This window comes from Peromyscus leucopus, chromosome 1, assembly GCF_004664715.2.
Source record: "Peromyscus leucopus breed LL Stock chromosome 1, UCI_PerLeu_2.1, whole genome shotgun sequence".
In the NCBI taxonomy this organism is placed as follows: Eukaryota; Metazoa; Chordata; class Mammalia; order Rodentia; family Cricetidae; genus Peromyscus; species Peromyscus leucopus.
In genome coordinates this window covers 60497506-60524898 of record NC_051063.1, presented here as the reverse complement: position 1 = coordinate 60524898, position 27393 = coordinate 60497506, and the positions used below count along the sequence as shown (strand labels likewise).

At 47.7% G+C, this 27393-nt stretch overlaps 1 protein-coding gene across 6 annotated transcripts in view; it reads left to right on the top strand.

Annotated features, from left to right (window-relative positions):
• The window catches only part of Shank2 (SH3 and multiple ankyrin repeat domains 2), a 471427-nt gene that overhangs the window by 6742 nt on the left and 437292 nt on the right, over positions 1-27393 (top strand). For all 6 annotated transcript variants that reach the window (XM_037208746.1, XM_037208750.1, XM_037208747.1 and 3 more), the window contains exon 2: positions 19561-19661. The gene's annotated coding sequence lies outside the window, so the exon portion shown is untranslated. The remainder of the gene's footprint in view (positions 1-19560; positions 19662-27393) is intronic.

Sequence of the window (27393 nt, the reverse complement as noted above, 5' to 3'; positions counted from 1 at the left end):
TCTTGTCTGCGCCTTCCCAGTGCTGGATTACATGTATTCTCCATGCATCTTAACTTGACTTTTTGGGATTGAACTCAGGGTCTCATGTTTGCGAGTGCTTTACAGGCTGAGATGTCTCCCCACCCCCCCAAGTTGGCAAAATGCATTTTACCTGCATCAAGGTTCATCGGGGTAAGGTGATCCCTAGGTAAAGGCGGTAACAGGGTCTAACTAGTGAGCTTTGCACATGCGTGGCCTCTTGGCCTGGAGTTCATTATCGCCTTGGGGATTTGAAGGTGTCCTGCTCCCAACTTTGCAGGATGGGACACAGAACTTGTGCTTGTGCTATGTAGCCTGACAGGTGGCGTGTGAGCTTGGAGCCTTAGCTTTGTGGGGCGTCCGATCCCTGGACACTTCTGTGGGGAGAGGGATGCTCAGAGAGGAGCACAGGGGGCTGCCCCACAATGGTTCCCCAATGCACATGAGACCTGGGTACCCTCATTAAGGGCTCCCTGCCTCAATAATAGACACCACTCCTCCCTTAGCTGTGGCAGGTTACTCTGTGTGTCAGCCCCCAGGTCCCAGCAGCGGGGCCTGGCAAGCTATCAGGATCTGCCCCGCCTATCTCCTGCACCTGGCGTCAGGTCCCTGGGGATGAAGTGCCCCATGCCGGGCACCCTGATTCCAGACTTTGTCTCTTGAATGTCACTCAGCAATAAGAAGTCAGCCAACCCTTCTGGCCTGGTCTTTCCTTTCAGCCAACCTGCCGCCATCTTCCTGAGATCAGCTATGCCAGCTTGGGAGCATCCATCAGGATAGGGCTTATGGACTGCTGATGTTCCCACTTAGGATGAGGGTGTCGTAGGATTTCTATTCTGTGAAGAGACACCATGACCACCACAACTGTTATAAAGGAAAGCATTTAATTGGGGCTAGCTTACAGCTCAGAGGTTTAGTCTGTTGTTGTCATGGTGGGAAGCATGGCGGCATGCAGGCAGACATGGCACTGGAGACGTAGCTCAGAGGTCTACATCCGGATTGGCAGGCAGCAGGAAGAGAGAGTGACATGGGGCCTGGCTTGAGCTTCTGAAACTCTAGCCCACTCCCTGTGACACACTTCCTCCAACAAGCCACACCTACTCCCAAAAGGCCACGCTTCTCAGTAGAGCCGCGCCTTATGAGCCTGTGGAGGCCATTTTCATTCGAACCATCACAGAGGGTGTGAGGGTCGCTGGACCCTTGCTTGAATCTGGTCACTCTTCTCAGCCAATGCTGCTCCAGCTGCATGTGCCTTGGTGCCCCAGGGAGGGGCTAGAGTGTGTAGATCAGGGAAGGCTAGGGGAAAGGGGCTCCATCTGCCAGCTATGGGGAAGTCACCACTCCCGCTGGGTGAAGACTTTCCAGTGTGGCTACCCTGAGGTTCCCCATGTTCCTGCCAGTCACCCCTTCCCCATGCTGTGTAAGTGAGCCCAGTAAACCCATTGGTTCCTTGGGGGTGAACTTGGGTGGACTCAAACTTTGGTTTGTCATTAAGACCTTAAGAGGGTGGACAGTGTTCACATCTCCCCCTAATTTAAACAGCATTTGCCCTCAGAGGCCTTGGAGACCCAGCAGCGGGGCACTCTGGGCCTGGGAGTGGCGGGTTTCCCCACAGGAGGCACAGACCTTATGCAACTCAGGTTGGCATTTCCAGGATGTTTACTAAAGCTGCGTGCAAGAGGGCATGGGGTGAGTGTCCGCGGGTAAATAGTGAATTTTCTATTGAAAACAAACACAGAGTCCACATGCAGCTGAGAGGGACATTCCTGAAGTCCTAGCAAGGCCAGGTTTTACTGTTAATAATTCTCTACACACAAGGACAAATGCCTCTCTCCTGTTTCTGGAGCTCCTGGAGGGGAGAGGTGGGAACGCCACCAATTTCTGGAATTCAGGGACAGCCCATTGCCAAAGCAACATAAAAAAAAACCCTATCTCTTGTTTGTTCTGGGGTCCTGGTGGGGAATGTCTCAGCCTCCTGGCTCTAAGTGGTTTAGGCTGGGTGGCTGTGGGGTTTCTGCCTGGCCGGGGCTGTACCCTCCTCTGGTCTGTTCTGGTCCTTTTGAGATACCTGCGTTTGACAAGGTTTGGGGGGTGTAAGAGAGTTTAGGTGAAGGGGTCGAGATGAGTATTTCAAAGTACAGGGCCACTTAACCCCGAGGCTGCAACACATACAATGGCTTCCAGTCTGGCTTCAGTCGCAGGGAGATAGCTTTCTGTGGATGCAACTTCACCTTTAGCTCAGCTTGGGCAGGGGTAGCGGCCACCCTATGTTGATGACTTCTCTCACTGCTGCGACAAACACTGACAAAAAGCAATGTCAGGAAGAGTTGATTGTGGCTCACAGCTTGAGGATGCAGCCCATCACGGCAGGGAAGTCATGGTGGACAGAGTGTGAGGCAGCATCCATAGTCAGGAAGCAGACAGATGAACACTGGCGCTCATCTTTTTCCCAAGTGCAGGACCCAAGCCTACAGAACGGTGCTGCCCACACTCAGGCTGGGTCTTCCCACCTCCGTTAAGCTAACTGTGAAACTCTTTCAAGGATATGCTAGGTGATTCTAGAGCCCGTCAAGCTGGCAATATTAGCTGTCACAGACCTGGTTTCACGGGGTGCTGCCCTTCCCCCCACCTGCTGTTTAGGGTAGTCAGGGTCATCTCAGGTCAAAGGAGTCCTCCTCCGTTGGCTCCTTCCATTTCTCTCTCCTTCTTGGGCCTTCACAGTGGCTGTACTGGGAAAGTAATCATGATTTTGTGTAGGGAGCTCTTGACTGCTCAGTACAGCACTATCCTCATCCCAGCCCTGAGAAGATAGGTTCCATGACACCTTCCCTTTTTGGGGGGAAATAGATGGAGGCAGAACATACTGGATCTGATAAAGGTCATATGGCTGGGATGGGACCAAGCAGTCACCACTTCATCACAAGGAGCCTTCATCACTACAGGTCACTTCCTGGGAGACAAGCTGGCTTGTTTTCCTGTTTCTAATTTGAGGGAAACATTGTGATTCTCAAATTTGGGCCCAAGAGACTTAGGGTCTCGGGGCCTCTTTGACCTCTTACAACAGGATTCAGGGACCCAGAGAGAGTTGCACGTCTGCGAATCTGTCTATTGATAGTTCTGTCACAGTGGAAAGAGGACTGGGAATTTGGCCCAGTGATAGAGCTTAGCATGGGTAAAGCCTGAGTTAAATTCCCACCACTGGAAACAGAGAGGGGGTTGTGGTGCAGCCCAGCAGCACAGTGTGTCCAAGGTCCTGGGTTCCATTCTTGGCCTTGCCAAAAACTAAAAAGGAAATTGTAAAAGAAAAGTTAAAATATGTATTAATACATTTTTCATGTTAGCAATAAAGTTATTAGCTGTTAACAAAAATTTCCCACAATATAGTAATTCTGAACAAATGAAATTTATTTCTTTGAATCTTTTTTGCATTTTATTTTACTTACTTACTTGTGTGTGTGTGTGTTTGTGTGTGTGTGTGTGTGTGTGTGTGATGTGGATGTGTGTGTACGTGCATGAATGCACACATGGAGGTCAGAGGACAACCTGCTGGAGTTGGTGTTTGCATTTTACCATGTGGGTTCTGGGGATCAAACTCAGGCTATTCTGCTTGACGACAAGTATCTTTACACTCTGAACCATCTTGAGGCCCCAACACAACTGTCATAGTTTTGTTGTCAATGGACACATCTGGGAAGAGGCAACCTCCATCCAGGAATTGCTTCGATCAGATTGGCCTGTGGGCAAGTCTGTAGAGCATTCTTGATTAATGATTGACATGGGAAGGCCCCACCCACAGAGGGAGGTGCCATCCCTGAGCAGGTGGTCCAGGGCCACCTAAGAAAGCAAAGCTGGTGGTTGGCACACACATTTAATCCCAGCACTTGGGGAGTCTGAGGCAGGAGAATCACTGAGTTTGAATCTAGCCTGGTCTACAGAGAGAGTTCCAGGACAGCCAGGGCTACAAAAAGAAACCCTGTCTTGAGAAAGAAACAAAACAAAAAAGCAAGCAAGCGGAGCAAGCCAGGAGGGGCAAGCCAGTAAGCAGCATTTCCTGCTGGCTTGTGCTTCGGGTCCTGCTTCCTGCTTCCTGCCTTGTTGAGTTCCTGTACTCACTTCCCTTCACGATGAACTTTAAGCTAAATAAACCCTTTCACCCCCAAGCTGCTTTCAGCCAGTTTTTTTTTTTTTTTTTTTTTTAAATCACAGCTACAGGAAGCAAACTAGAGCACCAAGTATTATCCAAAATGAAACCAACACTTGCAAGAACATCACTCCAGACTTTTTGCAAAGCTTCTCTATGGCCTGGCTGTGCAGACAGAGCTGGCCTTGCGTCTCTGCTTCCGAAGCCAGCCAGCTGTCTCAGTATCACTCATGCAGCCTCCGGCACAGTCCGATGTACATGGGGAGTGAGAATACTATTAAATTAATTACATCTTAATATTATTGTGAACATGGTTTGAAAGGGCCATGGGGAACCATTAGTGTTTCCTGGACCACACATTGAGAACCACTGGAATGAGCATGGGCCCAACTTTAAGAACAGGACCTAGATCTGAAAGTCAGATTTGTCATGTGGGGATTGTGAACAATAAATGCCTCTTTTCTTGCCATTCAAGATGTATTTGAAATTTGGTTGGGGGCTCTAGATGGTCACTAAGTGGTCCTCATCTGAAGAAAACATTTCAGAATCTAGGATGGTAGGGGCAGGCAGGGCCACCTTCCAGGCTGCAGAATGGAGGAGGCCTGTTAGTGTCTCTGGAGGTCTAGAAGATGCAAGCAGAACAATTGGCCAGTTTTCAAAGATAGACAAGGATAGTTGTTACAAGAATTTCCCTCATTGGCATAGGGGGTGGGTGTGCTAACTAGGTAACACTACCCACTCTCTCCAAGGTCCCAATGACAAACCCAAGTTCAGTTCCACCAAAGTTTACTTTGGGAACCAATGAATTTATTGGGCTTACTCACAGGAGCACAGAGGACCCTAAGGCAGCCACATTGCGAGGTCTATACCAAGCATGGATGGTGGCTTCTGCATGGCTGCAGATGGCTACAGAGATGGAGCCTCTTTCCTAGACTTTCCAGTGCCTGTTCTCTGGCCCTTCCTTGAGGCCATGTGTAATTTAGGGCAGAATACAACAGTTGCCTACAACTCTTTGGAAGGTGTGGCTGGACACTCAGGTGAAGGTCCCACAAGCCTTCCTATCTCCTCCTTGATGAGGGAATGTCAACAGTCAAGTCCAGCTGTGCTAACTTTCCTTGCAGAGACAGCTGTTTGGTTTGGAGGGCTCTGCTGTCCAACAGTGGGCAAGTGGGCACAGGATCTCAGGGAGGTCCCTGCAGGGGTTCACTGCCAGAAGGATTGGTGGGAGGAGTTCACAGGGGGAGTGGGATGGAGGAAGTTTTCTTGGAGCTGGGTGACTTGGGCTTGGGCAGTGACAAGATGGACAGGGATCAGGGACTCTGCCTTGTGAGACTGTCCAGGCAGGGGTACCATGAACCTGCACTGCCTGGAGTGGGGCAAGAACCTTCCTAACAAGAATGGGAAGGGCCTGGAAAGAGAGCATTGTGAGCCTGGATATGAGCTAGGGGAGGTAAGTGCCTGAATCCATCCACAGGGGGGTTGGGTGGGGTGGGCGACTGACTTCTCTTTTAAAAAGATTTTTTATTGTTATTTATGTGTACATGTATGGGTGTGTGAACCTGTGGAGGTCAGAAGAGGGCATCAGATCTCCCAGAGCTATAGTTGAAGGTGGTTGTGAGCCACCTGATGTGGATGCTGGGAACCAAACTTGGGTCCTCTGCGAGAGCAGCAAGCATTTGTAAGTGCTGAGCCATGTCTCCAGCCCCATGACTTTTTTTTTTTTAGATTTATTTACTTTGTGTGACGAGCACTTGTCTGCATGTATGTATGTGTACCATGTGCATGTCTGGGGAGGGCATAAGAGGTCATCAGATCCATTGGAACTAGAGTCATGGAACATAGAGTCACCCTGTGGATGCTGGGAACTGCATCCTGGTCTTCTGGAAGAGTAGCAAGTGCTCTTAATTGCTGAGCCATCTCCCTAGCCCTGGGACTTTCTTCTCAAAGGTGTAACCATATTGTAAATTCTGTAGTCACACACTTGTGTATGTCTGAGGCTTGTGTAAAATATCAAACAACAGTTTATGTAAGCTGGTTCGTTAAGTTGCATTCAATAGTTTACTCTCTGACTTGATTTTTTTCGACCATTGTCACAATTTACGTCTCCTGCTGTGCGCCCTCAGTCATCTTTTGGCCTTTTAATGCAACTCCTCTGATTCGACAGGACTTCCCGCCTCCACTGCAGCAGTGCAGAGTTTCGCACAAGTCTCTGTTTATTACTCACCTGTGAGTTCCATTCTTTGTGTTGTGTGGTGTTGCCTTTTAGTTTTCTTTCCTTTCAGCTTGGAGAACTCCCTTTAGCCTTTGTAAGTCAGTGGTAAAAAAAAAAAAAACTCCCACAAGCTTTTGCTTGCTGGGGAAAGTCTCTGTCTCCTTTTCACTTGTGAAGGACAGTTTTGCTGGGTATAGTTGGTGAAAATCCGGTTAGTCGTATGAGGGTTCCTTTGTCTCTAAGGAGTCAACTTTTGCCTTTTTACCTTCAAAATTCTCTCCGTGCTTGATTTTGACCAAAGACTTTAAAAGAAGTCATGGCCCAAGCCAACCCTAAGAAACTGAAAAGAACATTGGAGAAAATGCACCCAAAGAAAGCACCTGGAGTCTCATTGCAATCAAACTGAGCTTGTGTGTTCTAGCATAACTAAAGGTAAATTGTTTCACAGGGATGAGAAGCTGGGTAGTTCTGTCAATAGCACTGGAGACAGCAAAGTTGTTTTTGGATATGTGCCAGGGAATTGTCATTTGGAAGGACCTTCAGGACAAAGACAGCATTGAAGGAAGATAGTCACCGGGAGGCTGATGGAAGAGAGAGCTTCCCATGGTGCTTGGGGCGTGGAGCTTCCTTATAGAGACGGACTGGGATGGAAAGAATGGAACCATAGAGAGAGTCCCTTGAGGCCTTGGCTCTGTAGCCTCCCACACATGGCCTTCTGTCACTCCTGTTCTGTAGCCTGTCACACAGAAAGGACGAAGAGCATCGCTATTCTTTCCTGTAAGACAGGAGACCAGAGGTGCATGCATGCCAAGGTTTGTCTTGGGAAGACACAGGTGGGACCAGCTGTCTCAGAGGCTTCACCCAAGTGCATGTTGATGAGGCTCTGGTGACGGTGTGGTTATGAACAACTAAGTCCGTGGCTTGTGGGTTCTTGGACACCACCCTCTCCTGGCTTTGGTGATAGAACACTTTGTTCTTCTGCTGGGTCTGGGCTGAACACATCCTGGACAGCTGTTGAAAAGGGGCATGGGAAAATATAATACAGCTGTCTGTAGAGGGATGAGGAGGGAAATGTGGGGGAAAGACATGGAATACAGAAAAATATTGCAGGCTGATTGCTGTCACCCCAAGTGAGGGAGGGATGCAAAGTGAGGACTAGGGAGCTCACTGGGCAGGAGCCTCCATAGAGGAGGAAGCACTCTAGCTTAGTTGAATGTCTTCAGAAGATCCAGGGTGAACCTTGGGAATACCTGAGTACTGATAATTTTAGAGTTGATATCACGGCTGAAGCCGGAACATTCCCTGTCCACACACTTTTCTTAGAACACTGGACATGTTCACTGAGCACATGGGATGGGTGGTAACAGGCATCCTGTTGGGATGGGTGTTTGTTGAATAAGTAAATTTGTTCACACTGACACCAGAAACCCCATCATTCTACAGCTACAGAAGACCTGCTCTGTGCCTGGTTCTGTGTGTTTTGTCTTTTGGTTGCCACCAGCCACTGTAGAAATTAAGGTTCTGGAACTTTCCCGACTATCTGGAATCTTGGCAATGTGGTAACAGAAGACATGACACAGTGGATGTGTGAGCCTCAAGGTCATGCCTTACTAAGTGTTTGTAGTTCTGTGATAGATGAGGTTTGTCCCGGGTTGGACCCTGTGAAGCTTGTTGTCAACCCAGGCTATTCTGGGCCTTGCCTGTCTTTCCAGACCAGCCTCCTCTCACCTCTGTGCTCAGTAATGGGATAGATACTCCAGCTGATTGCAGTAGCTCCAGCAAAGGCCTTGCTTGCACTGCCTGGGAGGCTGAGCTCCATCCTTAGTATGTCCTGCACTTCCTTCTCCATCTAGGCCGGGGCCACTGAGCCATCTCTCTGTCTCCAAGAGTTTAATTTTAAAATGAGATGATAAATGCTGCTGTTTTCTTAATTTTACTTTCAAGTTGAATAGAGATAGAATTAAGGAGCAGGAGGGGCGGCTCTGTGGTTAAGAGCACTGGCTGCTCTTGCAGGGGACCCAGGATTGGTTCCTAGCACCTATATAATGACTCCAGTTTCAGGCAGCTATCTCCCTCTTCTGGACTCCCAGGGCACTGCACACATGTGCTACATAGACACACATGCAGGCACACACCCAGACACATAAAATAAAAATAATCTTAAAGAAAAGGAATTAAGACTCTGGGGCTCGGTGGTAGAGGGCTTGCCTGACAAGCTCAAGGCCCCAGGTTCCACGCTCACTCTCTGAGATACGCAAGTGATGTTTGGATATTTGGTGGTGTCTCGAGCTGCCAAGCCTGTTTATTGGTTGTAATAGTTTTTGGTGGATTCTTTAGGGTTGCTATGTATAGTATGCTGTCATCTTCTGTAGACATCATTTTCTCTGCCCTTCCCCTCCTGCCTTCCTCCCACCTTCTCCCTCCCTCCCTTCTTCTTCCCCTCCCCTCCCCCTCCCCCATTCTAGTGCCTGTAAGTCAGGCAAGTTCTGTGCCCCTGAACTTCATGCCAGCCCTGGATAATTCTATTTCTTTCCTTATAATCTTATTTATTTACTCATTTATTTTTAGTCACAATATCTACTACAGAAGCAGTTTTTAAATTTTTTATTTATTCTTTGAGAATGCCACACATTTACAATGTGCTTTGATGATATTCACCCCAACGCTCCTCTCCAACTCCCTCCAGACACCTCTCTCCTCCTTTCCCACCCCACCTTCATGTCCTCCTCTTCTTTTTCTCTTTTTACCACACACAGAATCCAGAATTAGTGGCACCTGAATGCCCATGGGCATGAAGCATCCTTTGGAGCATGGTCAATCCATCCAGAGCCATAGCCCTAAAAAAAAAAAAAAATCTGATTTTCCTTCCCTTAGAAGTCAGACATTCTCAATAATTCCTCAGCTAAGGTGACAGGGTGGAGGGCAGAGACTCCCGGGGCCCTCCATCACCCATGCTGTGATGCTGACTGGCTTGATCTTCTGCAGGCAGCCACAGTTTCCAAGTTCATGGGTGCAATGGCCTCAGAATGTCCTGAAGACACCATAGCTCAGCATTCTTCCCCAACTTCTGGCTCTTATAGTCTTACTGCCTCCTCTTCCGCAATGTTTCCTGAGCCTTGGTGGCAGGGGATGTGATATAGATGTCCCATTTGGGGCTGAGCGCTCCACAGACATTTATTCTCTGCATTTTGACAAACTAGGAGTCTCTGTATTGACCACTGTCCACCACAAGAAGAAGCTTCTCTGATGGGGCTGGGAGCTGGTCCAATCTATGGGTCTAAAGATAAATATTTAGAGGGCAGTTTGATACTATATATATTTAGCAAAGTTTCTCCCCCTGGGGCCTGTGATCTCTACATCATGGATTCTTGGCCAGATTTACTGTATCAGAGATGTGTTTCCTCCTGTGGAGTGGATCGTAAATCCAAGCAGAAAGTGGCTGGTTCCTCCATAACAGTCATACCACTGTTGCGGTCACAGCCATGTTTTACTGTTGACAGTCACTATTGTGGTACACAAGGTTCACAGCTGGGTAAGACTGTTGATTACTTTTTCCCTCAGAGTCTGCACAGCACTTTTGGGTGCTATGAAAGCTTTCCAGCAGGGAGGAAGCTTCTCTTTTGGTACCAGTTCCCTTCCAAAGTATGTGGTGTCTTTTCACTGGGTGCCAGTGGGTAACCAAGAGCAATGGCAGCAGCTTGTGTTGTCAGCATAGGGAGGCGTGGGACACCTCTGACCAACAACTGGAAGGGAAGGTAGTACCCTTACCCAGTGCTGGGGATTTTGACAGCCTGTGGCTTCTGGGAGGAATGTTCACTCCATATAAGGTAACTTCATTTAAAAGATGTATTTTAGCCGGGCGATGGTGGCGCACGCCTTTAATCCCAGCACTCGGGAGGCAGAGCCAGGTGGATCTCTGTGAGTTCGAGGCCAGCCTGGACTACCAAGTGAGTCCCAGGAAAGGCGCAAAGCTACACAGAGAAACCCTGTCTCGAAAAACCAAAAAAAAAAAAAAAAAAAAAAAAAAAAAAGATGTATTTTAGTACATGGAAAATTGGGTTTGATTCCCAGCACCCATGTGTCAGCTCACAACAATCTATAATTCCAGTTCCAGGAGATCCAACGCCCTCTTCTGGCCTCTGTGGGTAACAGCCATGCATATGGTACATATATGTACATGCAAGCAAAACACTCATATGCATATAAACAAGTCTAAAAAGGTTTAAGAATTAAATACGCATGTATACACATGTATGTGTCTATGTATTTATATATTTGTTTGAAAGCTTATAAAATACTAGGTTTACATGATTCTTTAGTGTTTGTGGTTTTGCATTCAAGTCCAGGCCCAGGAAAATGGGTTCTTAAATATCCATCTTTTAAAAAAAAATTCAAATTTTAATTTGTTCTTTGCCAATGTCACATGTACATAATACCTTCGATCACACCTCCTCACCATCTCTTATCCCCATCCCACCCTGCTCAGTCCCTGCTCCTCAGGGCAAATTTCCCTCCTACCTTTATGTCTTGGTTTTGTTTTGTGACCCACTGAATTTAAACAGAGTATCTGTGTGGGCCCAGGCATGGAGCTATCAGCAGGAGCATGGTCAACTCAGCAAAGGCCAAAATACTGAAAACCGGGGCTCCTCCCCCAGCAGCCAGGACTGCCAGTAGCTGGAGTGCCCCGCCCCCAGCCTCTCCCTTCTCCAGTATTTTATTCCATTTCTCCGCCACATTGCCTTGCTGACCTCCAGGACAGGGTTGGATGGCAGTGGCAAGAGTGGACATTGGTTGGTCCTGATGCTGGGTGTGACGTCATCTCTCACTCTGTGGGTTTGGTTTTGTGAAAACCCTTTACGGAGCTGAGGAAGTTCATAGGGTGTGGGATCCCGTCGAATGCTTTTTCTGCTGCCTTTGAGATGATGAACGCCCCTTTGCCTTTTATTCTGTTAGTGTGGTGTGGGACGCTGAGTCCTGGACATTTCCATCAATTCCAGGGATTAATCCTGCTCACCAGGATTCGCTGTCCCCTGCACCTGCTCCGGAACAGCTGGGGTTTCCTCAGTGTCTGCAGGTGCACTCTCAAGAGACACTGGGGTGTGGGGTTGGGTTGGGGACCAGGATGGTATTGACCGCTGGAGACGAGTTGAGAAGTGTTCACTTCCATTCTCAGGGCAGACTGAGGAATTGGCCTGAGTTTCTTCAGTGCTTAGTATTTGTTGAGAGGCCACCTTGGCCTGAGGTTTTCTTTGTGGGAGTTTTCAAATGATTATTTCAGTTTCTGCTCATTAGAGATATGCCCAGATTGTTTCTTTACAAAACTATTAAATTACGTCCATATCTATGTGTGTGGATGAGGTCGGGGCCACGGAGGCTAGAGGTGTTGGGTCCCCTGGAGCTGCAGTTACAGGTGATTGTGGTTATGAACTGCCCAGTGCAGGTGCTGAGAATGAATCTGTGACTTTGTTTCCCATCCAGAGGCATGCCCAGTTGCTCAGACCCCCACCCCCTTTCCTAGTGTGATCAGTTCACAGTACTGTCCTTCCCCCTCCAGTCACTGGTCACCCCAGCCTTTCCTCTCTTCCACCATTGGGCACCCCACCCCCCTGTGCTTCCCTTCAGTAGAGAAAGGGTCTCTATCTGTCACACTCTTGAGATAAATAACGTGGCCCTCCTCGACCCTCCGTGGCTTTTCCAGTCCAGACTGGCTGGATTCTGCTCCACGTTGTCTCCGTTCCTCCTGTGCCCTTCATCAGAGTCTGCCTTCCTTTTTCTACTCTTGTTGGACGGAAGGTTATGCTGCCTCTGAGGTGAGAATTTTCTAGCAGCTCTTTTTAGTGTTGGGCATTGAGTGCTTGCTAGTCAGGCACTGTGCTGCAGACTGTGTCCAGGGCCTGCTTCTTCCCATTATTATTATTATTATTATTATTATTATTATTATTATTATTAAATCTTCTATTCACTTTACATACCAACCACAGATACCCCCCTCTTCCTTCTTCCCACCCCCATCCTCCCCCCACAACCTACCTCCCATCCCCACATTTTCCAAGTCAAGGTCTCCCATGAAGACTCAGCAGAGCTTGGCACACCCAACTGAGGCAGGTCCAAGCCCCTCCCCACTGCACCAAGGCTGTGCAAGGTGTCACACCCTAGGCACTGGGCTCCAAAAAGCCCACCCATGCACCAGGGACAGATCCTGATCCCCCTGCCTGGGGACTTCCCCCCAAACAGTTCAAGCTACACAACTGTCTCCCGTATCCAGACAGCCTGGTCTAGTCCTGTGGGGGTTCCACAGCTATTAGTGTAGACACCCGCAGACATAGGTTTCCTCCTGAGCGCTGCTGTGAAGAATCTCCCATGTTTTATTTGAGTGGGGGAGGAAGGGGCATCAAGAGTTCTCCGCCATCCTCCGCCACAGAGTGAACTTGAGGCCAGCCTGTGATGCATGAGACCCCACTTCAAAAAAGCAAACAAGGGGAGCTGGGGACTCACTGTTTAAGAGCACCGGCTGCTCTTACAGAGGACCTGGGTTCAGTTCCCAGCACCCACATGGCAGCTCACAACCATCTGTAACTCCAGTTCCAGGGGCTCTGATGCTCTTTTATGCATTCAGGCAAGACACCCACACACATAAAACAAAAATAAATAAACAAACAAACAAACAAACAAACAAACATTTATTTATTTGTTTTTGGGAGCTGAGGACCAAACCCAGGGCCTTGTGCTTGCTAGGCAAACACTCTACCACTGAGCTAAATCCCCAACCCTAAAAAAAAATGTTTAGAAGGGAGCAAACAAACAAAAACCCCACCCAAACCCCAAATCAAATTTAAATTAAAAGTAGTTTTCCAGAGCAGTTCTGCCACTTAATTTTCCCACCAGCCACGTCTGCATGATCCAGTTCCATGCAGTTTCTTGACACCGGACAGCATTAATATTTTGTATTTTAGCTGTCCTGGTAGGGGTAGAGTCATAGCTTATTTTAATTAGTGTTTTGGCTGTGAGGACACTTTATCAGTATGTATTCATAGTGAATGGTGAGGGCGTCATAAAGATGCCTCATTCAACTGTGTCGTTCACTCTGACCACATTCTCCCCGCACCCCTCCCTCCTCCCCCCTGCTCCCCTCTCATTCTCTGCCTCCCACTATTCCCCTTCGTTTCCCTAGAGAATCTTCCTAGGATTCCCTTGGGAGAGAGAACGAGCCAGTGTCTTTCTGAGTTTGACTTATTTCACTTCTTATAATATCCAACCACATCTACTTTATTCTACAAGAGATATTTTATCCTTCATTATGGCTGAATAATACTCCATTGTGTATCTGTCACATTTTCTTCACCTGCTGATGGGCCTGGGCCCATAACTTACTATGTGGCACTATATGAAGCCATGCAGGTGTGTCTGGTGCTGATTCTGCTCCTTCCCTAATTTTCCCTGGGTGACTTTTGCGCCGTTGATGGCTGTCTATGTTTCTTCCTTTGTAAAATATTCCCCTGAATGTTCTGCTAACATCTGACCTGGATTGTCATGGTGTGGGCTTTCACTGCTGAGTGCTGAGTGCTCTGCGCCCTCAAGTGTGTGGTTTGCAGATGGATCACAACTGTCTTGATCTTCAGTTCCAAGGGATCTGATGCCTTCTTCTGACTTCTGAGGGCACTGCACACCCATGGTGCACATACATACATGTAGGCAGAACACCCACACACATAAAATAAAAATAAGTAAATATTTAAAAAATAAATATGTGATTTCTTTCATCATTGTGTAGAGTCAGGGCACACCTCCTAGACATGTTTTATTTTATTTATACCTAAGAATTTCATTTTCTACATTTCTTGATTTATTTTGTGTTCATGTGGGGTGGCATAGGTGTGCATGTGGAGGTCAGAGGTCACCCTGGGGGCGCCAGTTCTCTCCATCCACTATTCAGGGCCCAGGGGTTGAACTCAGGTCCTAAGACTTGGCAGCAAGCTTTTTTTTTTTTTTTTTTTTTTTTTTTTTCTGTTGAGCCATCTTTCTGGCCCTGAGTGCTCATCTTATATTTCATGATCTCCATGACTCATGTATAATTTCTGGAGAATTTTTGATTTTCTAGATTCCCTGTGGTTTTCTATAATTGAGAACCAGGGACAGTCTACTTCTAGATTGGTTTTACCTTTTCTACCTTGTTACACTCGTGGGAGCATCTGGTGCTGTGCCCAGCAGCAGCAGTGACAGCTGTCACCTTCCCCTTGTCCCCAGGGTACAAGCATTTCCAGGAAGGCACTTAATTCCTTGACTTCTTTTTTTTTTTTTTTTTTTTTTTTTTGTTTGTTTGTTTTTCGAGACAGGGTTTCTCTGTGTAGCTTTGCGCCTTTCCTTGAACTCACTTGGTAGCCCAGGCTGGCCTCGAACTCACAGAGATCCGTCTGCCTCTGCCTCCCGAGTGCTGGGATTAAAGGCGTGCGCCACCACCGCCCGGCTATTCCTTGACTTCTTAATGACTGGCAGATGATGGGTTTCCTGGTAGATAGTGTTTATTAAGTTGAGGGATTTCCCATCTTATTTTTATTTTTGTCACAGATAGATGCTGAATTTTGTTGAATTTTTTTTCCAGGATGACACCTTTTAAAAATTAACTTTAACAAACAAAATGTTGAACCAGCCTTGCATGCTGGACTAAATTCTACTTGGTCATAGTGTATAGTTATTTTTGTATATGACTGAATTATAGTTGCTAATATATATTTATATATAATTATTGTATTGTGTGTATACACACACACACACACACACACACACACACGATCTCAGGTATCCCAGGCTGATTTTGACCTCATTATGTAGCCAAAGGTGACCTTTGAACTTCTGACCCTCCTGCATCTACCTCTCACGTGCTTTGCTCACAGTGCACACCACCCACCATGCTCTTTTCATGCACTGTTGGGAATGGAACTGGGGGCTTGTGTGTGCCTACCAACTGAGAGCTCTACCAACTGAGCTGTAGCTCCAGCCCCATTTGTGAATATTTTCAAGGATTTCCCATCAGGGAATTCATGGTCATGTCTGGGTTTTTTTTTTGTTGCATCTGGTTTTGATAAACAAGGTTTTTCATAAAAAATGTATTTTTCTGTTGTTGGTACCAGTGTTCTTACTGAAGGGCCCCATACAGTGAATTGGGATGTGTTTTCTCCTCTTCTGTTTTCTAGGAGACATTGTGTATAATTGAAATTGTTAATTCTTCCTTTACAAATATTTTAAAACATTTTTTACCATTTCTCACATGTATTTAATGAATTTTGGTCTTATTCACCCTCCCTTACACATTCTCACTTCATTTCTCCTTTAAATATTTCATGCAATTCCCCAGTGAAATCAGATGTATCTGGAAGTTAAAACTAGAAATTTAATTTCCTGATAGGTATAGGGAACTACTGAAATTACCCATTCACATTGGGCATGTTGTAATTTCATTTCTTAATGAATTGGTTTATTTTATTCTTTCTATGAAATATACAGGCGTGAAAGTTGATTGTAGTGTTCTGCCATAGCCTCTGCCTGTGTGGTCTGTGCTAATGCCTCCTGCATCATCCCTGAGGTGGTTTGTCTGTGGTCTGTGGTGATACCTCAACATTTTTCTGTGTATAGGGTATAACATTAGAACTGGTGCGTATACCGTGTGTACTGCTCAAATCAGGGTGGTTAACACTTCTACCTTTTCATGTTATTGTTTCTACATATTGGGAACCTTCAACACCTTCTCTAGTTATTTTGAACCATATAACTAACTATAGAATGTAATTGTTCTAGTTTTTGCTATACCTCTAGGATTGCTTCTCTCCTGTGCTGTGTTCTGATGTCTGTTATCCATCTTCTCATTACTCCCTCCTTCCCCTCCACGTCCTTGACTCTTGAGACCCCCATTCTACTCTGTGGTCCTATGTAATCAACTTCTTAACTTCTATAAATAGGACTATGTGGAATTTGTCTTTCTGTGCCTGACTTACTTCCGCCATATGATGGCCTCCAGTTCCAGCAAGGGTTGCCTTTGTGTTTGTAAGATTTGCTGTCTACTTTCAAGTTTCTTGATGTAGGAATGTAGAATTTGAGATTCCTATGCATTTGTAATGGATCCCCATTGAGCAATTAAAAAGAATACGTCATGCTGTTCTGGGTGGGGTGAAGTGTGGAATTGCCCCTCTCCTATTAGCCTGTCAGCCTTTTCATGTCTCTCTGTTGGTCCTGTTTCTGCATGTATATCAGAATTGCTGCTGCTTTGTCAATTACCATTTTAATAATTTATATACTGTTCTTTCCTGTGTTTTTTTCATAAAGTATGCTCTATCTACTGTTGTCACTGCCATCTTGATTGTCTTGGATTTATGTAAAATGTGTCTTCCATCATTCTATTTTCTACCTGCCTATGGCATTGTATTGGAAGTGAATTTTTGTAGACATTATATGTCTTTTAGCAAACTGCTCTGTCTTTTAATTAGCATAATTTTTACCGTTTACATTTAAATAGAATTACTGCCTGTAAAGGCTTTTGTTAGTTCTTTGGGGTCTTCTGTTTTCGTTTCCTTTCTTTTTGTGGGTTATGTGACTCTTAACAGAGTCTCCTTTTGGCTTACCTGTGTTCAGTGTTTTTGAGTGCATCTGTTGCATAACCAAGAGTTTGCTCTAGGCACTATACACACTAGCTTATCACCACTTAACTGCGGGACAAGTTCGAGTAATACACTTCATGTCCTTTTATGGCCCTTTGCCCTCCCCACTTATAATTGCCAAGTATTTCCGCCACATGCATTGAGAGTCATATCAGCTATTCTGCATACAGTCTTTCTTTATGTAATTTAGGAAACTTGAGAAGGGGGAGATTGTGTATTTTTGCTCATCGTGTGCATTTTCCCTTCCTGCTTCACAGTCTTTCTTTGACTGAAGAGGCTACATTAGCCATTTTTAAAAATATTGCATTTATTACTAGTGTAGACGTGTGCATCTATGTGTCTAATGTGTGTCATAGAGCACATGTGGAGGTCAGAGGACAACTTTGTGGAGTTGGTTCTCTCCTTGCAGCTTGATGTGGTCTGGCTTCCTTTCTGTTGCTGTGATGCAACACTTTGACCAGAAACAACTTGGAGAGGAAAGTGTATTTGGCTAATACTTTCAGGTCCCAGTCCCTAGGTGAGGGGAGGGGGGTCAGGGCAGGAACTTGAAGCAGAAACCACGGAGGAACACACCTTTCTGGCTCACTCACAGGCTCATGTTTAGTGGGCTGGGCCCTACAACATCAATTAACCATCAAGACAGTCTCCCACAGATGTGCACAGGTCAGTCTGATCTGGGCAGTCCTTCAGCTGAGACTCCCTTCTCAGGTGACTCTAGGCTGGGTCAAGTTGACAATCAGAGCTGATTAAGGCAGGTGGGTCCCCAAGATGAACTCAGGTCATCAGGCCTGTACCCGGCCGAGCCATCTTGCTGGCTCCACTTTGGCCATCTTGATAAACACAACACGTCTGGTGCTGACAGACCTGTGTGAGTACTCTGTTCTGCCCCACACACAGGGCATTCGGCAGTTCTCTCTGTTTTCATTGACTAAGTCCTGTGCTGCCTTCTGACTCCATGGTTCTTGATGAGAAGAAGTCTGGCCCTTCTTTCATGGCCCATGCCTTATATTTAAGGCATTGCTTTCTAGACTTTTCCATTGACATCAGTTTTCACACATTTCATAATTATGTAACTTGATATGGAACTACATGGGTTTATCCTTTCCCTCCTCTTTCTCTTCTGCCTTCCTCTTTCCTTTTCACTTTGAAGACAGGATCCAATGTAGCCCAGGCTAACCTAGAACACACTGTATGGTTATTGCTGGCCTTGAATTTCTGATCCTCCTGCCTTCAACTCTCTGGGGATGGGATTTTAGATATCATCACCACCCTGGGCTTGTTTTCTAATGCTGCCTCCATAAGGGAAGGTGGGTATGAGCCCTGCCTCACTGCCTTCAGCCAGAGCTGGAGTCCATGGTCTCTACAGATGCCCGCCCGGAGAAGCTTCCTTTTCTACTGGAAGGTGCAGGAGTTCTGGCCCTCCATATGGCTTCTACTGATGTCACTGGTGGTATAACCTTGTTGTCCCTGGACTCTCCTTGTCCTCTGATACTGGACCATAGCACAGGGAAGAGCTGTACTGCAGCAGCCTGGACTGGAGGCCCTGCCCGAGATGGCCAAGCCAATACTGGAGGGGAGGAGAGGATCCTTAATGCCAGTGGTGATGTCCCACTTCTCACCTCCCTGCTTGGCAGTTAGGGGCCCTGGTACAGCCGCACAGAGTGGAAACTCAAGCTCTCACTTGGCCTTGCTGCAGGGGCAGGTAGGGACCTTGATTCTGAGTGTCCAGCCAGAGTTGCTAAACTATCCTTTGACTGAAGACAGAGGACTTTAGTTATGGGATTCCTCCTGTCCCACTGGGGTTTCTGGCTGGTTTGTCATGACTGTGTGACTTTTCCTGGGATGACATGAGCAATATCTGTTCACTCTGGATGGAGCACCAATGACCAAAGCACAGACCAAAGAAATCATTCCACCAGAGTCTAACTCAGTGGACCAGTGAGTTTACTAATAGACGAGTACGTGTGAGGGGTACTTACAGGATGATGCACTAAGGTTACTCACAGGAGCCATGGGTGGGAGTTATATATGCAGGAGCATGGATCATTTAAAGGCAACTGTGTCACCAGAAAGCCCCTCACCCAGCATGGCTGGCAATCCATGAAAGCTGCATCCCAAGGGGGCTTCCTGCACAGCTTGCCGGCAGCTGCCCTGAGGAGTCTCCTCTCCCCAGCACATCTCACTGTTCATACAGCCTTGGCTAGACCCTTGCTAGTCTTTTAACTTCCTCAGCTTTAATTTCCTTAGTCCTGGGCACCTTGGGTCCCTCTTGCCTCCCTGGCTTGATGAAGCGAAAGAACCTAGGACACTCACAGAGGTCCACCACTCTGACCCCCGGCCCACCTCCCAGAATCCTGTTTGCTTTGCATCTGGCATCTGGGCCAGTTACATTGGGGAAGGGAACCAGTTCAGTTTCCACTTGTCTAAAGAAAAAATTTAACTGTTGGTTTTTAATCTCAGAAAACCCAAGGTCTGTAGAAAGTTGGCCCCTGCGTCCCCTGCAGTCCCACCTGACGGTGCCCTGGCTCCTGTCTTCACAGGTCTAGAAGTGTCTCCACTCTCCCCACCTCGGCCATCCAGAGTGCAGGCTGTAGCTGCTGCAGGGAGCCTTCCTGTGGGACCAGGCGTGCTGACACCTCTGGTGAGTAGAACCTGGACGCTTGTCCTGTCACAGGGACGGTGCTGATGTTGCCCAAGATAAAACCATGAACCTGCCCCAAACATGGTTAGATTTTTTTCTGTGGGGTGTGTGTGTGTGTGTGTGTGTGTGTGTGTGTGTACAGGTACACATCTGTATGTGCACATGTGTTCGGTGTTGGGGGTTCTCCTCTATTGTTTTCCAGTGTATGTTTTGAGACAGGACCTCTTGCTAAGCCTGGAGTACAGGTTGTCTTTCTCTGCCCTCCATCACTGGCGTTACAGATGTGTGCTGCTGTGCACAGCTCTACGTGGGTGCTGGGGATTCAAACTCAGGTCCCCAGGCTTGGGCGGCAGGCACTTTATCTTCTGAGCCGGCTCCCTAGCCCCTACTGTGTGGCTTTCAAGTGTTCTCTTTGTAGTGGCGTTGCGTCACAATGTCAAAAGGTTGGACATGGCCATGAGAGATGATCTTGAATATTTCATTTTCCTGAAGCATTCTGGGTCATCTCAAGTCAGGTTCTCTACCTGTGGGTGTCCCAAACACCTGCTTGGGCCGGTCTTTTCAGGAGTGGCAGAGGTCCTAACGTAGATATGGAAGGGTGGGGCTGGCAGTGCCTCTGTCTGGTGGAGAGGAGGTAGGGGCTCAGGGTCTTGTTCTCACTCACGGGTTAGACTGTGGCTCCAGGGCTGGTCCCTGCCCATTGCCTTTTCTGGAAATAAAATTTTAGTTTGTTGATTGTGGTAAAATACACACAACCCAAACTTCCCACTGTAACAGTTTTCACTGGATAGTTTGGTGCCTTCTATTCCGTCATGTGGCCATGACTAGCGGCTTCCCAGAAGGAAGCTCCGCCCCGTTGAACGCTCACCTCCCCCACCCCCAGGCTTCTGTGTATATGGATTTGACTGTGGACTCGACACAGGTGCAATCAGATCTGACCAGAGGGTGATGTCTGCTCCATGTTGTAGTGTGTATCTGAGCTTTATTCTTTTTTATGGGGGCTATTGCATTTGGGGAGGCACATTGTGTATCATATTGCTATGTCCTGTAGGTGGGTGTTTTCTTTTCTCAAGGGCAGATGCCTCGCTGTTTAACCTCTGAGGAGCTGTGTGGTGATTGCCGTCCTAGTGGGTATGCAGAGCTGTCCTATCACGGTTTGGAAGGATTTCATCTGACCACCAACTGGCCTATTGTGGTGTCTGTGCTGTGGGAGGTTGACCCACCTCTTTGTCCTGAGAAATTTGAGGCCTGGGAGCCAGGGGGTTGGGTGGCACTTCAGAACCTCATGGTGGCTTCTGCTGAATAACTCCATGTTCAGAGGGCTGGGCGCACAATTAGGTATGGGTGGGCTCCATGTGGGGAGACAGCAGCTGGTGTCACTAGTGAAAGGAAATGGTGGCTGGATGTCACCACCATTCTAGTCAAGGGCCTGGGTCCTTGGCTCTCTTGATGGGGAGAGAATGGCTCACCCCAGAATTCCTTGGGGCCTAGCCTAGTGTTCAGTACTTCCTTACATGTTTGTCATGAGACCATACTTGGGAAAACCAGCCTTTGTAGGCCTGACATGCTGGTCCCTAGGCCTGTGATCAGATGTGAGGCCTGCTGGGAGATGAGGTCTGGAGACCCCAGGATAGGTTGGAGTATGGATAGGGAGTGTGGCCCTGTCTTCTTAGGAGCTTGCCTCTGGAGAGTGGGGGCTGTTCTCCTGTTTTAATGCTGTTCATGCAATACCAGCAAAATCAGGCCATTCTGTCCTCTAGATGCCCAGAGCCTAGATCTGGGCCTGGGCCTGGTCTGTCATTGGGTATCATGGGAGCCAGTGACCCTCTCTCAGTGAGTGCCATCCATCTGGATGGCAGTAGCTGAGCTCAAGGACCTCCCAAAGTTGACGAACCATCTTTGTCCTCTCTGAGATTGCCTTGAGGAATCTGCCACCAGAGGCATGTGGCAGGTTGACAGATGGCCTCAGACACACAGAACCCGGATCCCTTGATCCTGTATGGCCCAAAGGGAGCTGCCAACATGACTGGGTTGAAGGTCTTGTGTCGGGGAGATGGCCTAGATACTCTTGCTAGTCTCCTCATGCTACCAGAGGCCTTGCATAGAGGCTGAGGGAAGCTTGGTGATGGAGGAGGAGCCTCATGAAACCAAGGCAGAGCCTGGAGAAAAGCAGCCATGAGAGCAGGTGGGTTAATAAGAGCTTGTTGTGCAAGTCTGGTGGCCCAAATTTGGGCCTCAGAACCCGCATAGGGAGAGAGAGGACAGACTCCATCAAGCAGTTCTCTGACCTTCACATCTGTATCACAGCACATGTATCCATATATGCATCTTACATACACATGATGGTGATGATGATGATGATGATGATGATGATGATGATGATAAAAGTTATGGCCATGACTCAAGGATGCTTGAGGTCACAGGAGCTGAAGGATGCAGAGAGAGGCTGGGGCTGGGGAGTGCAGTATTTCTCACATGGATCTCGCTGGAGGTCCAGAATTGTGACTTTGGCTTCCAACAACAAACCCCTGGTGCTCGAGGCCAGGCTTTGGTACTTTGCAGAGTGGTTGTCAGAGACTTGCACAAGGCACGGTAGGGAAGCAGGCTGCTTTTCAAGCCTCTGGTGTTCACTCAGCGAGAAGACAGGTGTGGGCATCTGGTGCTGAGGGCTCAGGTTCCCTTGACAGCACACTGGTTACTGTGGGAACGCCTGATGGTGGTTTCCTGGGCGGGCAGCAAGGATGGCAGGCAGCATTGTCCTGTGATCTTTGGGATACTGAGGCTGTGGGAACGGTTAGCTTTTGTGAACTCAGTGCATGAGGTGGGAGGTGAGTTCCCAGGGCTCCCTGTGGGTGCCACTAAAGGGACACTGAGCACCCTTTGTCCTCTGGATAGGAGAATAGACACATGGCTTGTCTCCAAGTAGAGGTGGCAACCTCATCTCCCACAGGAATGTCTAGGGTGGGGCTGCAAAGATTGCTCAGTGGGTAGGAGAGCTCATGCTGCAGGGTGAGGCCCTGAGTTCAAATGCCCAGCACCCATAAACAAAACCCTACATGGCTGCATGTGCCTGTAACCCCAGCTCTGGGGATGGAGACAGGCAGATCCTGAGAGGTGGCTGGCCAGCCAGCCCAGCTGTAGTGGTGGCCTCCAGTTCAGTGAAAGGACCTGGCTTGAGGCAGTAAGGTAGAGGTCTGGGAAAATGCCCAGAGTATTTTCTGTGTGCTGTGGCCTGGAGCCCCTGACATGAAGCATGTCAGACCATCAATATGAGGGACTCTCAGGGAACAGCATAGGCCAAAGGTGAGGCAGGAAGGTCGGCAAGGAGCCACCAGGACATCACTTACCCCAGAAACTGTGGTCCAGTCTTGGCTCTATCACTCTGTGTGTGGCTTTCAGGAATTCTCTAGGTCTCTCTGGACCCCAGCCTTCTACCTATACAGAAGAGTGGCTATTTTACCTTCCAGGGTAAATACAGCTAAAAAGATGATAACCGCAACTTGGGCTTTGTAAACTGCAGCTTTGATAAAGTTCTGTGTGTCTTATTAAACCTGAAATGTGACAGTAGGGATCAGACTCCAGTGCACATAAAAGTGAGCAACAGTGATGGAAGGCAAGCAGATAGAGGTCGATGCAATGCAGGTGATGTGGAACCTGCTGTATGGATAGAGCCCTGGGCGATGGGGGCCTGTGCAGGTAAAGTGGGGTTCACAGCCACATCCTCACGAGCCCTGTGCCAGAAGTGGCACATCACAGATGGAGGGGATCTAACAGCACAGGTGGCCTGACTTCCAGAGCCTTTGCAAACAGTGTATACTGTCCAGCAGCTGTGGCCCCCGGGGATGGGATACAGGAGAGCTGTGAGCAGCCACTGGACATTGGACCAGATGATGCCACTGGAGCAGGCTGGGTCACTATAGAAGGAGGGATGGCACATGGCCACCACACCTCATCAGGTAGGATTCTGATCATCCGAGCCGCACATGATGGCCAGCCACTCGGTCTAGGACAAGTCGAGCCACAGCCAAAGATGCAGGTGTCCACACTGCTGTGAGTGGAATCATGGACATGGGGGATTCCAGAAGACAACAGAAGGCTAAGTGGATATCCTCTGGCTAGGAAAACATGGCTTTACTTTAGACATGCCCATATTCCTAAAAGGTAGGGACACAGTTTTATCTTTGAGGGTTATTTTTCTTAGCAACTTACAAATTGATATAAAATTCTCATAAAACTTACTGTGATAGCTAATCTTGGTTGCCAGCCTGACTGGGTCTGGAATCAACTGAAACACAACCCTCTGGGCCTTCCCATGAAGGATGTCTTTGATCAGATTGTTTGAAGTGGGAAGACCCTCATAGAAGGATGGGGTGAAGGGAACTTTGCCTGCCATCACTCTTCAGTGGCAAGTTCATCTGCTGATCGCTGAAGCATTCCTTTACCAATACTAGGACTCGCTACATCAGGCTTCCGACATAGACAGAATCCCAGCAGGAATCCTCTAGACCTTCAGCATCCAGCCTCGGTGACTGGGCTGCTGCCGAATTCTCCATTACTCTGGGTGAGCTAGCCAGAGTTGAGCTACCCAGACTGTATCATGCAAGCCAATATAACATATCCTCTTTTAAAATGTACTCATCCTATTGGTGCTGTTCCTCTAGAGAGTGCTGTCTAATACACTTACCACTGTAAGGTGTCTAAGCCAGTGATGCTTAGCTACGCCGTATAATCTTGCCACTATCTATTCTAGAACATTCTTACCAAACCACAAAAAACAAATAAACAAACCAACCCATTCAACAGCAATCACTCTTTACTCCCCCCCCCCTCTGAGTAACTGCCAACCTGTTTCTGGACACTGTATAGTAATGATCAGACAGAGTGTGGCCTTCTGCCCTATAGGATTTCATTTGGCATAGTGTCCTCAAGGCTCACTCACACCGTAGCCTGTATCAGTGCCTTGTTCTTTTTCATGGTTATTATTTATTTATTTATTTAGATATCACATTATCTTATTCATGGAATATTTTCCATTGCCTGGATATGTGTAGAGTCCTCCATTGATTCTATATTTTGATGATTGCCGATGATGTGACAATGAAGGGAAGGATTGGAGGTAGACAAATGCTTTTTCTGCTCGTGGGTTTGGGGTGAGGAGAGAAACTGCCACTGCCATAGGTGTCGTTCACAAAGTGACAAGCTTCTCTTGGCTGGCAGACTGACCATATAGGGTAGATAGCTCCTGGCTGTGCCCTGAGGAGGGGAGCACCATTCCTGTGGCTCTCTTTGGGTACAACAGCCCTTCTTGGAAGCCGGAGGAGACTTCTCATACCAAGTAACCAGTTTGCAGCTGGAAAAATGGGAGGTTTTTGTTTTTGTTTTTAACCCCACAATGGTAGCCAGCCCTGCTCCAGATTGTGAAGTGTGTGTGGGGGGGGTGCTCCTGAGACCAGGGTGCTCCTGAGACTGTTGGAAGGTATAGTGGAGACCCCAGGATTAAAGGGATCATGGAGAGAGGCTGAGGTTTGGCACCATGTGGCAGGTCAGAGTTCCTGAAGAGAGGCAAAGAGGTGGTAAAGGAACAGCATGTGGGTGACCTCAGCCACTGGAGATGCTGGGACCATGGGAAGATTGCTAAGGACAGACAGCATGGAGACCCCAGAACTGGAGATGCCAGGACTATGGGAGGGTTGCCAAGGACAGCAGCAGCTGTGGAGTGGAGTCTGCCTGAGCCTGTGAGGCAGGTTATGTGTGCTGTGGATGGCAGAGCTGGAGAATTGGAGCTGTCCAGGCCTGTAGGAGCCCAGAAGATGGTGAGTGAATCCCAGATGCAGGATGCTGAGCTACAGGATTTAATTTACATGGTTGTATTTGGTTTTGCTTTGTTCAGATTGAGACTGTGCCCTGGTTCTTCTTTCTTGGAATAAGAAAGTACTTGATTTTGATTTTTACAGGAGCTCACAGTTGAGAGACTTTGGACTAAAGAGACATTGAATATTTTAAAGAGACTGGACTTTTTAAAGTGTTGAAATAAAAAATTATGTGTATGATTTTGCCTGATTGGATGTCTGTATATGAAGTACTCATGGAGGCCAGAATAGGGCGTCAGATCCCCTGAAACTGGAATTACAGATGGTTGTGAGCTGCCATGTGGGTGATGGGAATCAAACTCAGGTCCTCTGGAAGAACAACTAGTACTCTTAATCATTGAGACATCTCTCCAGCCCCAAGTGTTGAAATTGTTAAATGCTGTGGGAATTTAAAAGTGGTACTAAGTTTTGTATTATGATATTAACATAAGATCTTGGGGATAAGCAAAAAGGAAAGATTACTATAAGTGGACATTTCCTGTCCTGACCACCTGTACCAAATACATGGCAGCCACTTCCAAAATTACCACACAGAGGCTTATACTAATTATAAATGCTTGGCCAACAGCTCAGGCTTATTACTAACTAGCTTACATTTTAAGTCAACCCAAGTTCTTTATTTACACTCTGCCATGTGGTGGTACCTTTCCTAGCTGTGGCACATTCATTTCCTGCTCCTTCTGCATCTGGCTGGAAACTCCTGACTCTGCCTGTCTCCTTCCCTGCCTCTCTCCTTCCCAGCATTCTCAGTTTGGCTCTCCCACCTAACCTTATTCTGTTCAGCTATTGGCCAGTCAGCTTGTTTTTTTAAGCCAATCACAGTGACAAATCTTCACAGTGTACAAAGCGATTATTCCACAGCAGGTTACGATTTAATAATTGTGTATTTGTGTGTCAAGCTGACAAGGGGGCAGTCTCCTGGTTGCTGCTTTGTCAACTTGACGTAAGCTAGAGTCACCTGGAAGAGGAACCCTAATTGAGAAAATACTTCTGTCAGTTTGGCTTGTAGACAAGCCTGTGGGGGATTTTCTTGATTAATGATTGTGGGAGGGCCCAGCCCACTATGGGCAGTGTCATCCCTGGGCAGGTGGCCCTTAGTCATGTAAGAAAGCAAACCGAGCAAGCTATGGAGAATAAGCTAGTAAGCAGCATTCTTCCATAGTTTCTGCTTCAGCTCCTGCCTCCAGGTTCCTGCCTCAACCTTCCCTGATTCTCTCAATGACAGGCTGTAAGCTGTAAGATGAAATAAACCCTTTCCTCCCCAAGTCGCTTTTGGTCATGGTCTTTATTACAGCAGACAGGAGGGGTGCTGAGCAGGGGGTCCCAGCTGCACTGCACTTAGGCCACCCACAGAATTCACAGCCTCCCAAAGAGAAGATTCAGACCTGAGCCCCTGTTCCTGAAGGCTTGGCAAGAGGTGGGCCGAGCTGGCACAGGCTGGTCCTGTGAGGTATTGTCTCTCCTCCATGTCATTAGTGGGTATGGTACTGCTTTTAACTTGGCCTCCTGTGTGTGGGCCTCTCAGTCAGGTGTCGGCCCTGCCTTCCTCTGCTTTAGGTGCTGAGTGGGATACGTGGCTTAGCTCTCCCTTCCACTTAGCCAGCAGCTGCTGAGCTGCACACTGAGCGCGCTGCAGGCCGAGGAAGCAGGTCCTGGGCTTCTGGCTGTATAGCAAGGGTTTCCCCCCAATGGAGACACAAGAGCAAGATGGACTTGGGAGCTTTGCAGGCTGGGTCCCTGTGACAACAGGGAGGCACTGGCCAGGAAGGGTGGCGGGCTAAAGCTGCCCCAGACTGGGGAGTTACAGAATCTCAGAACATTTCTCCATCCTGCTCTGCTCCTCCTTGTGAGATCAGGTATTT